This window comes from Rattus norvegicus, chromosome X, assembly GCF_021556685.1.
Source record: "Rattus norvegicus strain SHRSP/BbbUtx chromosome X, alternate assembly SHRSP_T2T, whole genome shotgun sequence".
Classification (NCBI taxonomy): domain Eukaryota; kingdom Metazoa; phylum Chordata; class Mammalia; order Rodentia; family Muridae; genus Rattus; species Rattus norvegicus.
Window position 1 is genome coordinate 49675149 of NC_141554.1, and position 13931 is coordinate 49689079.

The window sequence follows — 13931 nt, forward strand, 5'->3', positions numbered from 1 at the left end:
ATTTTGAAAGAAATCCATTTTTAAACAGAGTCCCTGGCTTCCTTTTACCCAATCTGAGTTCCTGGCTGATATCCCAGGCCCTCAGGACTAGGACTGGGCTAATCCATTTATTTGTGTGTGTGTGTGTGTGTGTGTGTGTGTGTGTGTGTGTGTGTGTGTGTGTGTTTTGCAGATTTAGTACTAAAATGCATTGTGAGTTTTTTTAAACTGTTGTTCAACTCAATAACTTCTCTGAAAATGTGTCAGTGTTTTCTTAGGCAGTCTCTGAGGAATCTATTGTTCCCTCTAATAACAGTGTGATTTGTTTCCCAATGCCAAGGAATCTCATCAGTCACCAGTGGATTGTGTTTGCAGACAATTTCACTTTAGGATTATTTTTGGCTAAGAGCATCTGCCTATAAGTAGCATTAGTAAGAAAAGGAGCACCTTTTCCATGAAAATTAAATGATGCAAATAGTGACATCATCTGTAAATGTTACAGTTTTATAAGTTTAATTATCAGTTTGTTATTTCATTTATGTGAGACAAATAAGGGGTCACATAGTGAGAGTAGATAAAAAAGGAGAACATTTGTTCCAATAATTGAGCATATAAGCATGTGTATGTTTCTGTGTGCATAAATACAACAATATATAAAATAAAATAAAGCAGATACATTATTCTGCTTGGTGTTTTAAACATGCTGATACCAGGAATTGACCCAAATTTAGAGAGAAGAAAATGGGAAAAATACGGGTGATTTCAAAAGCAAGACTGTGGTTAGCATGAATGAAATAGAAGTAGCACAGAGAACTACTCCCTTTAAGAACTCTTGGGGTTCCCCTAAGAAGAAAAGGAAATTTTCTGAGGAGCCTGAGGCTGCTGCAAGCTGCACAAAGAGCAGCACAAAGAAAAAGAAAAAGTCGCAGAAGGCCCGGGAGGAGGATTAGAATGGACCTGCTTGGTGGGAGGGGCATACTTTATGGTGGCAGTTCCTCCTGCCCATGATAAACCACAATAAAAACGCAAAACCAGAAAAAAAAGAACTCTTGGGGTTAAAAAAACCTCTCAGATTCCACAGACAGGCAGCATCTTTAGGGACAGCTCCTGTTGGGGGACCCACACGAAGACCAAGTTGCATATCTACTACATATGTGTGTGTGTGGATAGGTCAAGGCTGTGTGTGCTCTTTGGTTGGTGGTTCAGTCTCTGAAAGCCCCAAGGGTCCAGGTTAATTGACTGTGTTGGTTTTCCTGTGGAGCTCCTTTCCCCTTCAGGGCCTTCAATCCTTCTCCCAATTCTTTATGGTGTCTATTTCACTAACTGAGCTGCTTGTCTTGCCTCAGTGGATAGGATAAACCTAGCCCTGCAGAGATTTGATGTGCCAGGGTTGGGGGATACCCAAAGAAGTCTCCACTCTCTCAGAAGAGAAGGGGATGGAGGTGGGGGAGAGACTGTGTGAGGAAGGACCAGGAAGGGCAGAATGTAAATTAAATAAATAGATTAATGGGGAAAAAACTCACACAGGCATACACCCACACACATAGTTAAATAAAAATGATATTAAAAACCAAAACAAAAACCTCTTGGGGCTGATTTTCTGTTGCTGTGACAAGATATCACAAACAAAAGCAATGTATGGAAGAAAGATTTTGATTCTTGCATTTAAGTTCCAAAGGGTGGTGAGTCCACTGGGGCGGGGAAGCCTAGCGGCGAGGGGTGGGCATGGCAGTGATGGGAAGCACACATAAAGGCCAAGTACAGCAGGAAGGGGCTGGTAAGATGGCACCAACAAGGAGCTGCGAGCTCCCATCTCCAACCAAACAGAAGGTGCTGGATGTTTTAGAATCTCAGATAGCCCACCCACACTGATGTACTTCCTCCAGCAAAGCCCAGGATGTAATCCTCCACAAGCAAGGCCAACAATAGGGACCAAGTTCAGCTTCCAGGAACTACACAGGAAGCCCACAAACACCTGTTGCTCCTGCTCACAGGGACTCACCCCCTCTTATTGTACTACAGTCACACATGCTCACCCTGCCCAGCCCACATATATGCATAATTAAAATAAAAACAATTTTTAAAATAAAAATTGTAACATATATATGTGTAATACAATATGCACTATACTCATAAAGACAATTTAAAAGTGTAAAAATAAAGCTTGTAATACATATATATGTTTGTGTATAGTACAATATGTAATAGATATAAGCATAATTATAATATATATATAATATAATAAAATTACATAACATAAACAAAACTAATGTTACTCTTTTGAAATAAAAGTTGTAATATTCATGTGTTTTGAGACTACAATGGGATAGTATTTGGACATAACCCATTTTGAGAGCCAATTTTATTGTGACTGTTAATTTTTGTTAGGAAATCAATTGACACCAATGAGGTGATTTTACCAAAATGTATTTTCCAGTTGCGTGCCACTATGGAAAACTCCAACCAGGAAGCAACCTAGCAGGCCCTGGGAGACACAAGGAATTCTGTACCTGTGAGTGTACTGATGCTTTGGAAAGTTCTCAAACACCCTATAATTTCTCACAGCTTTTATAGGTCACATGACAGATGGTCTTTGCCATCTGGCAGGCATGTTGACAGGATCTTCAGTTACCACAGGATGATTTTGCAGGGAGCAATAAAAATGTACAAATATTTGCTGTGAAGGCTTCCAGGATTGGGCTGGCAGGGAACAATAAAGGAACAATTCCTTTGTGAGCAAACAGAATCTTTTCAGGTAGCTGTGCCCATCACTCCTTCTGGAAGGTTCTGCCAGGTGTTTGCTTTGCTGAGATAAGGGTGAGGCAGAAATCCACACTTGAAGGTCAGACTTTAACCCATTCCATCTTTTCCCCTAAAATCCCGACTTCTATGCCAAGATCTCTATGAAGCTACCACTACATAGGGCAATAATTCAATTTTTGTTAGGTGCATGTTGACAAGTGCACAAAATATATATTCCTATCATGTGCTCTTTAGCATTAGTTTCCAAGTAATTTGAGCATCAATAAACTCCTATTTAACTAAATTGCAAAAAGTAACTGACATCAACAACAATAACAACAATAATAAATGTCAATGTTGGCTGTTTGTATCTCATCCATCATTTCAGTATATGAGATGCATAGGCAGGGGAGGATGTTCAGGAATTCAAGATCATGCTCAGCTACATAGTTGAGGCCACAGGGAACTATAGGAGGTTCTAGCAATAAATAAATGAAAATTTGTGTGTATGTGTGTGTGTGTGTGTGTGTGTGTGTGTGTGTGTGTGTGAGAGAGAGAGAGAGAGAGAGAGAGAGAGAGAGAGAGAGAGAGAGAGAGAAAGAGAGAGAAGAAAATAAATGATACTGAGGTCCTAGTATCCTCTTGAAGAACTCACACTTAGTGAATTGGTTTATTCCCAATGTGGATTTCTTGCAGCAAGACTGATGCCAAAAGTGAAGGGTTGTTGTAATTATGGGCTGTGGTAAATTCAATTTTGTATTGCAAAGCAATGGGATGGATGCTGCCAGGCTAGATATTCACTCATTTAATTTCATTTATTACCAGTGATCTTTTTGTCCCCTTGTGACCGCTGAATTGGCATTTGCATTTCCCCCTGAAACATATGCTTTGATCTTTCATTTTATTTTACTTCCTAGAGATATAAATATCAGGACATTTACTCATTTTTTGATATTAATAAAATTGTATCGATGCATTGATGAAAGTTCTTCAATAAAACCAGATAAAAGGCGACATAGTGATTCAAGGAAGACCATGTGTTTAAAATTTTTTGTAATGTGGGACTACTTTTTCAAAGTTGTATTTTTTTTTAATGTGTGGGCCATGTGTTTGCAGGTGTGTTCAATGTCTGAAAGACGGTGTAGGATCCATAGGTGCTGCCCACCAGAGTGCTGGGGACTGAACAAGGGTTCTTCACCTCTGAGCTGCGTCTCCACCCCCAATATTGTACTATTTTAAATTCTCCTTTTTATTTTTCTGAGATGATAATAATCTAGTTATATCATTTCCCCTTCCATCTCCTCCCTCTAAACCCTTCCATATACTCCTTTCTCTCTTTGTTTTTTCTTTCTTTTTTTTTTTCTGGAGCTGAGGACCGAACCCAGGGCCTTGAGCTTGCTAGGCAAGCGCTCTACCACTGAGCTAAATCCTCAACGCCTCCTTTCTCTCTTTCAAATCCATGCCCCATTTCAAATGAATTGTTATTGTATGCACATATGTATATACATATACATTCCTAAATATAAATGTAAAACTATCCACAAAGCCACATTAACCTCCAGCATCTTTTCAGGTACTGAAATAAATTTTATATGCATATATTGAATGTAAAAAGAAGTAAAAAATGAGGACATGACTACTCCTAGGTATGATAGAAGAGAAGGTTTATTGTAGACATGAGGAAAGCTTAGGCAGAGGCATGGACATCTGGGAGAGTCTACAGTCACCAAGACACTCAGCAAGGGCATGTGAGGAGAAGGAGAGGGGAGAGGGGAAAGCCAGGAGACCAAGAGCTCAGGAGGGGAAAAGGGTAGACAAAAAGGGTCTGGATGATGAAAATGGATAGACTATATAGGGAAGAGCAGCCTGGCTAGAGAAATTTGGGTTAGGGAGTTGGCCACACCCCATAACAGGTAAGGACTGAGAAATGATGAGAGAATCTGACAGTTAGGTCAGTTTTGAGACCTAACATATACTATAAATCTTAAAATAGTGGTTAAGGTAGTGTTTGCTCTACATAACAACAGCTTTATTTTAAAAGACCAATGAGAAAAATAATAAATATTTAAATGAAAATAATTCAAGGGTAGACACATTGATTTTTTGCTGTGAGTTTCTACACAGAGTTGTCTCCCATGATGAGTTTCTACAGAGAGATGCTTTAACCATCCTTGGGGTTGGGGTAAGGACTTTGCACCATTCCCTCTAGTTTCTGTAACATTCATATAATGCCTCAATAGTCTGAAATTTCCTCAGGGATATCATCCTGACAGAAGACAAATACAGAAACCTAGACCAGATAGCTTTTAAGTTCACATTTCAGAATAATAGACTCTCTTAGGGATCAGGTATGTGTGGGGCCACAGCGTCACCAGGACTACTACCTTAATCTTATATCAAGTCCCTGACAATGGTTTTGTTACCAGTGGTGAGGATAGAGGTGATGGTGGCGTGGGGGATGTTGTGGTAGCAGTGGTAAAGGAATGAGGGTGGGGTTGTGTTAGAGTTGGAGTAGGGGTGGTGTAAGGGGGTAAGTGGGTGTGGGTTGCTGGATCTCTTTGTCCATCTTCCCAATGTAGATAATCATCAAATGATTCTTTGTTTTTCAGTATGAATTTGGCCTTGTTAAGTGACTGAGAAATGATTAAGATGTGTCAGACAAAAATCTCTTTCCTACATATTCATATTTATTTATTCACAGTTCAACAGTTCAGCACACAAAGCTCCTCAAATCCACCAGCAAAACTGCTGAGGATTTACAGCCAAAGATTTAATATGAATAAACCTGGAGGGGAAAAATCAACTTTCAAACTCTCACATAAAATATTAGAATGGGGACAATTTTCTTGATATTAGGAGTAGGTCATTTATTTTTTTTTGAAAATAGGAGACTAGTTTTGTTTTCTTAAGTTTTTGTTTTTCAAGGAATTAGAAGTCAGCATGGGCAACATACCAAGTTAGAAGGTGACACCATCAAAGATTCACTTGCTAGCCTCTTTTTCCATGCCAGTCACAGTGGGTGATTTGTTAAAATAATAGTGGGATGATGTTCCATTCATTCTCCTATACCTGAAATTGGATGTCAGCTTGAGGTTTAATCTCTTCTCATTCACTACCATGAATCACCTCAGAAATACCATAAATCCTGTCAAAATCCCTTCAGATCATGCTATCACCTGAAGTCCTGACCTTGCTCAGCTCGGCTATGTCTCTTTCTCCCTCTTAAGTGCCCATCTGTTGGGCACCCAAGTATCCAATTCAAGACAATCAATCCACCCATTAGGGTCTTCAAATTATATTCTTCAAATTCATGAGAACAGAAAAGCCACGGATCAGGGAGATTTTGATGGATGTTAAGTTTTGTGGGACCCAAGTGGGGAAAGGCTTCACCATTCTCAAAGGCAACCCTTCCTTCCCCATGTCATTTACCATTTTGTTTTCCCCATAATTCTTCTTATACAAGCAGGAAAGGATATAAATAATCAAATGCCCACATTCAGGGAAGGATTTCCTATCTCAGTTATACCAATCTAGAAGCTTTCTCACAGATATACCCAAGGGTTTATGCTATAGAAGATCCTAGATCCTGTCAGGTTGCTACTCAACAGTAATTAAAACAGTTGTCCTGGAAGTATTTAGTGCTTGTTAACTGTAGAGATTTTAAATCCAGAGCTATTTTGCTTTCTTACTACAACTGAAAGTTTAGACCATTGTTCATATCATTTGTTGTTAGTTCTAGAGAGGGAGCTTATAGATCCATATAAATACCATTTTGGTACTTTGACTCAATACTTGACAGTAATCAATTAATGGAAGGCCTTATTTTGGTCCATAGTTTTGAAGGTGTGGACCATCATGATGGGAAAGGTGTGGTAGTTTAAAGTCTCTCCATTTTTTCCTAGTCAACTTTAATGGTCAATTTGACACAGTCTAGAATTATCTTGGAAGTCTCAATTGAGAGATTGCCCGGCTCACCTTGATCTGTGGGATTGTCTGTTGGGGAAGATCTTGATTGATGACTGATGTGGAGGGCTCATTCCAATGTGGGCTCACCATTCCCTAGTCAGGCTTTGTGGGCTCTATTAGAAAGTTGGTTAAGCATGAGTGGAAAAACAAACCAGTACATAGCATACATGGTTTTTGATTCAAGATTCTGTCCTAACTTCCTTCAATGGTAGACGGTGACCTGTGTAAGATGGGTTAACTGTTTCCTCTCCTAAGTTAGGTTTTAGTGAGAGGCTTTTATCACAGCAATAGAAAGCCAACTAATTTTTTGTAGGCATGCTTGGAAGAGATTGCAATATTTACCCCTGATACCTTGGTGAATCAGGAAGCAATGAGTTTTGGCTGAATGTAGGACACAATTATAACCCAGGGTTCATTTGTCTTACACTTTCAAGTCACAGTCCATCACTAACGGAAGTCAGGACAGGAACTCAAGATAGGATTCTGGAGGCAGGAACTGATGCTGAGGCCATGGAGGAGTGCTTCTTATTGGCTTGCTTCCCATGACTTGCTCAGCCTGCTTTCTTATGTATTCCAGGACCACCATCCCAGGGATGGCACCACCCACAGTAATTTGGGCTCTCCAACATCAACCACCAATCTAGAAAACAACCTACAGGATTTCCTACAGGCCCATCTGATGGAGGCATTTTTCTCAATTGAGATTACACCTTTGTCTATATGCATAGATTTGTGACAAGTTGACAAACATCAGCATAGAGATTAAATTAGAAGACATTAGTAAAAGGAAAACTTGGATATTTGCAAATATGTGTAAATTAAACAGTATGGACACATATAATCCACTGTCAAAGGAGAAAAGAATAACAGTTGATTTCAATGTTTCTAAGAAAATGGAACCTGGCCAAATTTGTAGGATTTCATACATTTTATATAGAACTCATGGTAGCCAATGGACAATGTACAGTTGTCAATGTCTGTATGACAGGACTGGAATATTGTGTGGTTAGCAATTTAAACACTAATCTCAATGTGGTCCATCATTAACACCTAATTAAGCCACATATTAAAGGATGCTATATTTGTCATAGTGTAGTAAAATTAAGAAAAATAAAGAAGGGAGAAAGTCAACAAAGTCAAAGCTGATTTTGTATAGAGATCAACATGAGGAAAAATTAAACCATATTGACAGAGTAGCAAATAAAATGAGAAACCAAAGCTTTATTAGTTTAAATTTGCTGAAACTTAAACTATAAGAAAGGTGTTAACTAATCCTTTCATTGTGTTTAGGCCACACAGTTCAAAAGAACACACTCCTGCAAGGCATGGAGAGATAGATTGATACATGGAAATATATATATATATTATTTTTTAAAATATATTATAAATAATATATATATATTCTCCAAATAGATCTATAACATGAGAGAAACTGAGTTAGGGGGCTGAAGAAATGGCTCAGTGGTTAAGCGTACTAACTGCTCTTCCAGAATTCCCATCAACCATATGGTGGTTCACAACCATCTATAAGATCTGGTGTCCTCTTCTGGTGTGCAGGCATATATGCAGGCAGAACACTGAATATAATAAGTAATTAAATAAATCGTAAAAAGCACACAGTTAGAAATGTCTTTTTTTCCTAAAGCAATGTCAGGGATTAGATAATTAGTGGTAGTTAATACCTTGACTTCATGACCTTTTAATTTAATTTAAAAAAATTTGCCTTGTGTATATGTATGTTCACAGAGACCAGAAGATCAAATGGGTGCTGGTCTTCTCCTTGTACCATGTGAGTCTTTGTGATGTAACTCAGGTCATTAGAATTGGTAAGAAGCCTCATTGCTCACTGTGCCAACTCATCATCCCCGCTTCACAAACTCTTTCAAATGTCTCAAAAGGAGAAAAGAAATCTCAAATTTTCATATTACAGCAATAGTGTCCTGACACAAAATGTTAACAAAGATATCCTCAGAAAATGATAATAAATTATGTCTATTTATTATTAATATTATTAAATTTCCATGCAAAATTCTCAATTATATGCTAATAAGTTTCAGCCAACATAATTTAAAAATGAATGTGTATCATGGCTTAATTTGTTGAAATATATCAATTACTGTGCATTGGCTAAACCATAGGGAGTTATTTTGATAAAAGTTTATTGATTGGGACCATGGTTTTGTTTAGAAGTTTCCAGAAAGCAAAGAACATTCTCTAGATAGGAAAAGAAAGCACATTTAAATGTAAGTTTTAAAAATGTATCTGTTCTAGTCCAATGCAGAAAGTTTTTCAGGAGCCAGAATAGGAAATTTTCTGTTCAGAAAAATAAAAATATCCCTAGCACAGCAAATTCCGATTTCATGCTTACCAGGATGTAGCATGGACATTCAGCTTTGAAGTGAACAATGGAGAACTCTGGGAAGCCTCTGATGGTGTAAGAGAATAATAATAATACACATACACCCCAAACGTATTTGAATCTGTTATATGTGCAAAACCTACTTGATAAGAATTGTTTTTTGGTCTGTGAATTTACATTTTGGTGTTTACAGAGTGAAAACAGTGCAAAAATATTTATTTTTGTAATAGATGACCCATTGGGTTATTTCCAAGGTAATGAACTCTCCTCCAACAATGAAAGATGACATTTTATCAGGGGGCCTTTGCATATTCATATAGAAAAGGGATTTGAGGACAGACACATTTCTGAAAATGCACAGTGAAGATGCACATTCTTGACCATGCTCAGTCCTTGGTTTCAGAAACAAAACAGGAATGATGCATGTTTAATCATGATTTCTTTAAAATTATGCATAATTTGTTTGAAAGCATAGCAACACCACTAGGCATGCTCAATTTTTCTCATAATATGCAGGCAGAAAGGAAATATGTCTGTGAACACACTCAAATTTTATTATAAAATTTTAGCTGAAAAAATATTTGGAAGTGATATTATTTTAGGATTTTGTCCCCAAAAGTTCTAGGAACAACCAGAACCATACAGCAGCCAATGTTTCCCACAGAAGGGGCCTGAGAATCTATTCTGAATTATACACAGAGAACCAGAATTTTCAAAATAGTAGGCCTATGAGTACTTTTTCACTGAATATATTTTGTGTCACACCACATATGCCAACTGTACACGCTAATACACATTAAAATCAATATATCTAATTCTGTTTGAACTGTGGAGAGAAAGTGCCATTATTGAGAAACTCTTGTAAAACAGACACAGTTAATATCGTCATTTTATAAGCTAATTGGCTTGTATGGCAGATAGATGAGTTTTATACTTTTTTATTGAAAATATATTCTTTTTCATGCAATACAATCTGATTATGGTTCCCCTCCACAACTCCTTAGAGAGCCTCTCTACCTCTTCTCCCAGGTGTATGAGATCTAGATTTGAGAATTAAAACATTTACTTAACACAGAACCATATCAGAATGTGTGTTATTATCGAAATTTATCAGACTTGCTTGTAATGATAAAATGCAAATATTAATTAATGCAACTTTGCAAAAATGCAAATAAAAATCTACAAATATAGATTTTCAACTCTTAGGAAATCCTTGAAAGCTTTTGCTGGCACGTGTGCACAGAATTAAATAAAAACAAAGTAAATTATGAAGCAGTTTGGAAAGTGGTGTAAAATGATTTGACATCTTTAGGAAAAAAATAAAAACATAGTTGTGATACTAAATGAATGTTCAGTGAAGAATTAATCCTCACAACACATGGTCAATGGTGCCTGGGGAGGTTGATTCCAGGTAATACAGAGACAATAGATTATAACAGGTTTCAGATTGAGTTAAATGCATATTATCTAGCCAGGTGGTGGGAGCACATGCATTTAATTCCAGCACTAATTCCAGCAGAAGCAGGGAGACTCTAAGCCCAAGGCCAACCTGCTTCAGGAAGGCCACGGCTACACAGAGAAATCTTGTCTCAAAAAATCAAAACCGATCCCGGCCCGCAGCAGCTCTCTGCTCCCAGACCCGGTGAGAGAGAGACCCAACCGCCTGGTCAGGTGGGCACTCCTGAGGCTGCAGAGCGGAAGAGACCACCAACACTGCTCACCCCTGCCCACATCCCTGGCCCAAGAGGAAACTGTATAAGGCCTCTGGGCTCCCGTGGGGGAGGGCCCAGGAGCGGCAGGACCCCTGCCAGAGACACCGCCGGACCCTGAAGGAAACAGACCGGATAAAGAGTTCTCTGAACCCAAATCCCGTGGGAGGGAGAGCTAAACCTTCAGAGAGGCGGACAAGCCTGGGAAACCAGAAGAGACTGCTCCCTGCACACACATCTCGGACGCCAGAGGAAAAAGCCAAAGACCATCTGGAACCCTGGTGCACTGAAGCTCCCGGAAGGGGCGGCACAGGTCTTCCTGGTTGCTGCCGCTGCAGAGAGCCCCTGGGCAGCACCCCACGAGCGAACCTGAGCCTCGGGACCACAGGTAAGACCAAATTTTCTGCTGCAAGAAAGCTGCCTGGTGAGCTTGGGACACACGGAAGCAGAATTTCTCTAGGACCGGGCACGTTCTGTGTTTACCGGAAGTCCCACACCCGCGGATCCCGGCCCGCAGCAGCTCTCTGCTCCCAGACCCGGTGAGAGAGAGACCCAACCGCCTGGTCAGGTGGGCACTCCTGAGGCTGCAGAGCGGAAGAGACCACCAACACTGCTCACCCCTGCCCACATCCCTGGCCCAAGAGGAAACTGTATAAGGCCTCTGGGCTCCCGTGGGGGAGGGCCCAGGAGCGGTAGGACCCCTGCCAGAGACACCGCCGGACCCTGAAGGAAACAGACCAGATAAACAGTTCTCTGCACCCAAATCCCGTGGGAGGGAGAGCTAAACCTTCAGAGAGGCAGACAAGCCTGGGAAACCAGAAGAGACTGCTCCCTGCACACACATCTCGGACGCCAGAGGAAAAAGCCAAAGACCATCTGGAACCCTGGTGCACTGAAGCTCCCGGAAGGGGCGACACAGGTCTTCCTGGTTGCTGCCGCTGCAGAGAGCCCCTGGGCAGCACCCCACGAGCAAACCTGAGCCTCGGGACCACAGGTAAGACCAAATTTTCTGCTGCAAGAAAGCTGCCTGGTGAACTCAAGACACAGGCCCACAGGAACAGCTGAAGACCTGTAGAGAGGAAAAACTACACGCCCGAAAGCAGAACACTCTGTCCCCATAACTGACTGAAAGAGAGGAAAACAGGTCTACAGCACTCCTGACACACAGGCTTATAGGACAGTCTAGCCACTGTCAGAAATAGCAGAACAAAGTAACACTAGAGATAATCTGATGGCGAGAGGCAAGCGCAGGAACCCAAGCAACAGAAACCAAGACTACATGCCATCATTGGAGCCCAATTCTCCCACCAAAACAAACATGGAATATCCAAACACACCAGAAAAGCAAGATCTAGTTTCAAAATCATATTTGATCATGATGCTGGAGGACTTCAAGAAAGACATGAACACACTTAGGGAAGCACAGGAAAACATTAATAAACAAGTAAAAGCCTACAGAGAGGAATCGCAAAAATCCCTGAAAGAATTCCAGGAAAACACAATCAAACAGTTGAAGGAATTAAAAATGGAAATAGAAGCAATCAAGAAAGAACACATGGAAACAACCCTGGATATAGAAAACCAAAAGAAGAGACAAGGAGCTGTAGATACAAGCTTCACCAACAGAATACAAGAGATGGAAGAGAGAATCTCAGGAGCAGAAGATTCCATAGAAATCATTGACTCAACTGTCAAAGATAATGTAAAGCGGAAAAAGCTACTGGTCCAAAACATACAGGAAATCCAGGACTCAATGAGAAGATCAAACCTAAGGATAATAGGTATAGAAGAGAGTGAAGACTACCAGCTCAAAGGACCAGTAAATATCTTCAACAAAATCATAGAAGAAAACTTCCGTAACCTAAAAAAAGAGATACCCATACACATACAAGAAGCCTACAGAACTCCAAATAGATTGGACCAGAAAAGAAACACCTCCCGTCACATAATTGTCAAAACACCAAACGCACAAAATAAAGAAAGAATATTAAAAGCAGTAAGGGAAAAAGGTCAAGTAACATATAAAGGGAGACCTATCAGAATCACACCAGACTTCTCGCCAGAAACTATGAAGGCCAGAAGATCCTGGACTGATGTCATACAGACCCTAAGAGAACACAAATGCCAGCCCAGGTTACTGTATCCTGCAAAACTCTCAATTAACATTGATGGAGAAACCAAGATATTCCATGACAAAACCAAATTTACACAATATCTTTCTACAAATCCAGCACTACAAAGGATAATAAATGGTAAAGCCCAACAAAAGGAGGCAAGCTATACCCTAGAAGAAGCAAGAAACTAATCGTCTTGGCAACAAAACAAAGAGAATGAAAGCACACAAACATAACCTCACATCCAAATATGAATATAACGGGAAGCAATAATCACTATTCCTTAATATCTCTCAATATGAATGGCCTCAACTCCCCAATAAAAAGACATAGATTAACAAACTGGATACGCAACGAGGACCCTGCATTCTGCTGCCTACAGGAAACACACCTCAGAGACAAAGACAGACACTACCTCAGAGTGAAAGGCTGGAAAACAACTTTCCAAGCAAATGGTCAGAAGAAGCAAGCTGGAGTAGCCATTCTAATATCAAATAAAATCAATTTTCAACTAAACGTCATCAAAAAAGGTAAGGAAGGACACTTCATATTCATCAAAGGAAAAATCCACCAAGATGAACTCTCAATCCTAAATATCTATGCCCCAAATACAAGGGCACCTACATACGTAAAAGAAACCTTACTAAAGCTCAAAACACACATTGCACCTCACACAATAATAGTGGGAGATTTCAACACCCCACTCTCATCAATGGACAGATCATGGAAACAGAAATTAAACAGTGATGTAGACAGACTAAGAGAAGTCATGAGCCAAATGGACTTAACGGATATTTATAGAACATTCTATCCTAAAGCAAAAGGATATACCTTCTTCTCAGCTCCTCATGGTACTTTCTCCAAAATTGACCATATAATTGGTCAAAAAACGGGCCTCAACAGGTACAGAAAGATAGAAATAATCCCATGCGTGCTATCGGACCACCACGGCCTAAAACTGGTCTTCAATAACAATAAGGGAAGAATGCCCACATATACGTGGAAATTGAACAATGCTCTACTCAATGATAACCTGGTCAAGGAAGAAATAAAGAAAGAAAT